The sequence below is a fragment of the Rhinopithecus bieti genome, unplaced genomic scaffold, assembly GCF_001698545.2.
Source record: "Rhinopithecus bieti isolate Rb0 unplaced genomic scaffold, ASM169854v2 scaffold_45119, whole genome shotgun sequence".
NCBI classification, from domain to species: Eukaryota; Metazoa; Chordata; class Mammalia; order Primates; family Cercopithecidae; genus Rhinopithecus; species Rhinopithecus bieti.
This window is the reverse complement of record NW_016818117.1, coordinates 210,894-214,932: the sequence shown is the minus strand read 5'-3', so window position 1 is coordinate 214,932 and position 4,039 is coordinate 210,894.

The following is a 4,039-nucleotide window of genomic DNA, read 5'->3' as shown; positions in this document are numbered from 1 at the left end:
CGCCCTCCCGCCCCCCATCTTCCATCAACCTTCCCCCCTCCACAACTGCAAATAACTCAGTGATAACAGATTTTTTTCCACCAACTGCAGGAGATAGTGCTAATCTTTTAATAAAAGATCCCATTACAATGGGATCTGTCTGGACAGACTATAATAGATCCCGAAATACAGCCGTGCTAATATTAGAAGACAGTTGTTTGGGTGCCTCTCAGACGGGCCCAAGCCCCCCTTTGAAAGTGGGCATGAATCACAAAGCCCCGCGGCCGCCGCACCTGCACCGCGCGCATTCGGTGCAGCAGGCTGGTAAAAACGGGTGACCTCGCCGCCGCTTTTCGCTTTATAATTACCGTCGTGAGGACGGGAGAGGAGGGGGCTCGGGCGGCCCGGGCGGCCCTGGAGAGGCTGGCTTTTTGCTCACTTCAGACGGCTGTGGGGGCTCCACATCCTTCTTAATCTTTCCAGAATCATTCTGTCTCTGTTTCTATCTCGCTGTCTCTTTCCCCTTCTCCCTTTCCCTCCAGTCCTCCCACCCATTCCCTCCGCTCTCTTTCCCCTACTCCTTCCCCTCTTCTCTCCTTCCCTCCCTCTACCCGGACTCTACCCGTACTCTCCCTCCCTTTTCTCCCTCTTTCTTTTCCAGTCTCCTTTTCTCTCTTCCCTCCAACTCATTAATGTAGAGTTGTTTAGTGCCCTCTAATGGCAGACGACATTAACAATTAATAGCAAACTGTCCCCTTTGCAGGAGCCGCCACTCAATGGCAGAGTTCCAAAGCTGAATTTATTTCTTCTTCTTTATTCAGAGAAATGGTATAGTCCTGATACAATGATGTGCTGGAGGGAAAGTTTGTTTTCTCTGCTTCAAGGTTCCCCCACCCCCGCCCGGGGAAAAGTTAAAGGAAAGAGAACCTAACAAGTATTGTTACTTGACTTTTCCCCCCACCCTGTCTTTTCATGGCAGCAAGAGACACAGCTTCTTTTTAAGTTAGGAGTATCAAACCGTATATCCAAGGTTGAAAAATAAACATTCCAAATGCATAAAAGATCTTAAATGGTAACTGGTTGGATCTTATGGCAGTGCTATCAACGATCATACATAATTACATGGTTTTATATTTGTTTCTGGTTTAAATATATTTATTGGTCCTCGATTGGCCAATAGCCTCTGGAAACTGGGGTCTTTTTCTTAGACTTTCCACCCTAGGACTATACAAAATATTTAAATTTTACTTATATGCCTAGTTGTATATGAAGTCATCTTGCCTGGAGAAATATAGAATCACATTTTAATCCATATTTATTTTCTCAATATCTTTGGGAAGATTGTTTTAAAGTTCATAATGTCATCGTATTTTACAGCCATATAGCAAGGAGAATAGTGATATAACTTGCATGTTCTTATTAGATTTTAATTTTGTTCATTCCTATATGTACATATAACATGTTTAGTTTATGTATAGTTTATGTATATAGAAACAACTGATGTCACAAAAACTTTCTAAATTAATTTAAGTTGTATCCTCACAATTTCAGTATGATTGGGTAAAAGTAAAAATTTCATTTCTATTTCATTTTTTTGTCTATGTAAGATCAAATACTCAGACCAGTCATTTGACTAAATTGACTGCATTGGCTAGTTGTTTTGGCATCATGTAATTGTCTTGGCTAAGCCAAAGCAGACACAGTAGCTCTCATTGTAAAAAATGCCACCACTCATAGGAGTCCCTCAGTACCAGAGGCTGACCCAACACAGGATTACTTCTCGTCCCAGAGAAGGTGACCCTGCAGGTCAGGGTTGAGGTCACTGGCAAACACACTGTGGAAAACACAAGTGCTGTGTTGCTTTTGCCCTTTTGAATAAGCAGCTTGGTGTTTGTTTAATGATACAAGCTCATCCTGTTTTTCAGCTGCACCTTGGATAGTATTGATCTGCTTGGGAGAATGTCGGCTCCAAATCAGCACAGATCAGTCACCACGACTCTTGCCATCCAGGGTTATTTTCAGACCATAACTGAGGAAATGAGACACAGGTCAATACTGGTTCCATATGGGCTTCCTGTGGGCATCAGCAAGAGATCCATCCCATTTCTGTGGTATGAAATGGTACCACACCTGTTCAGTGACATCACAGAAAAACAACTGCTATTTCTTTTACTGTTATATCGCCTGTAAATGTTAAATATTGGGTTTGCAGATATCTAAATATCAAGGGGACATTTAAAATAAAATGTCACCTTTTATTTTGTTGTATGCCTCCAAGTTTGACTTCTTATTTTTTTTTCCTTTCTGCTCTGCCAAAAAAATATGTAAATTATGAGAAACACAGTAGGACCACTTTGTAACTTAATTTCTGGGCAGCACACAAAAAGACTACTGTTTTCTGATTGGTCTTTTGTCAGCTTCAAAAGCTATCTACCTTCTGAAGTTTATAAATTTAAAATATTAGAGTTTAGCAAATGATTTCAATCTAACTCCCTAGATAGCTATTTAAACTCATACGACATTGTTATTTGAGACCAAAACTGACCTGGTTAAATTTCAGTACCTAAAAAGAGAACATGGAGGGAGTGGGGTGAGGTTATATAGGGAGTATTTGAAAATCATGAACTGAGTAGCTTTTTTTTGTTGTTTTTTTTTTGCCTTAAGATTAAATGTCAAGCTGTTTTTGAAGTTAGGTGTTTTGTAAAATGAATATGTTTTCAAGTGCAAATAATCAATCTTGATTAGATAACAAAAGTTAAGCATTCAAAAAACAGGCTAAAATGATTTTAAAATCAGATTTTGTTTTAGGTACAAAACAGTTAATGTGTCATAGTCTTTGGCATTATGCAACTTCATAGGCTAGCACAAGGATTTGAGTAGGGGGTTGGGGGCAATAGTTCTGTATTGGTTGAATCATTGCAGAACTAAAATGTTAAGAAATGTGAGTACGTAAAAGCAATGTTTATCCAAGATATCCAAACTACCAGTCAATTAAGTTTTTGAAAAAATCATTAGAAAATATATTTTTATATATATAGTACTGAGAAAACAATGGATTACTTGAACTTCTCTCTTTTCAGTGTTGCTTTGGTGTTATACAGACCTGATCAATCATGGATAGCTCTTCCTTTGTGATGCTACTTGTTTCTGTGTAACATTTTTATTGCTTTATTTTCCCCTTTAATTTTAGAAATATTTTCAGGTTTCCAGAAGTCAGCTAAGCTACTTGTCACATAGTCACGCAAACTAGCCATATTAGTATATTCCAGTTGAACATAATTAAGTAATTAAAATAAATCTTTGGAAATAATTTAAATTATGCCTTAGGATGGGGTTGTTACATTGGATTAATAGAAAATTCTAAAGTATTTTAGGTCACTTTGACAATATAAATGATTCATATTTTGGATATGACTGAAAATATCTGTGTGTGACCTTTAGCACTTTTAACCCTGATTCCATTTACACTTTCAACTGCATAGAAGGTGTGAGGAGGGCAAACCAGGATTTGCTGTTCAGTTTCCCCTACTTTATGTTGGAAATAATGTGTCAATCAAAGTAAGAGCCACCTTTCTGGATTATTCCTTGACTGAGGGTGAGTAGCATGCTGTAGTTACTTTGGTATATTTTATTTTCTGGTCCCTTATTTTAGCTTTCCATAGAGTAGCAGTGGTATGCACACTTAATAACTAGTGCTTTTCTAGGTATTTGCCTATTTAATATTACAATCAGTAGTTGATACAATTGCTGTTTGATCATCCATCATATTGTCACCCCACTTTTTAATTTGACATGAATTCTGTCTCATTTCTGATGCTGAACTCACCTAAGAAGTGAAATACTGTTGCCAGGCGAGATGTCAAAGTCCTGGCATTGAAAAGTGGTCAACTTGTGGGATGGTAAGAAGAATTTACTGATGACAGTGTGGGTTTGAAGATGGAAAGTTTTATTAGAAAGAAAGAATGCTGCAGAAGAAGTGCAGCAGAGCCTCTCAGCAAGAGACGACTGAGAATGCTTTGGCAGATTTTTCCTTAGGGGTATTTATGGACCTTAAAGCAGG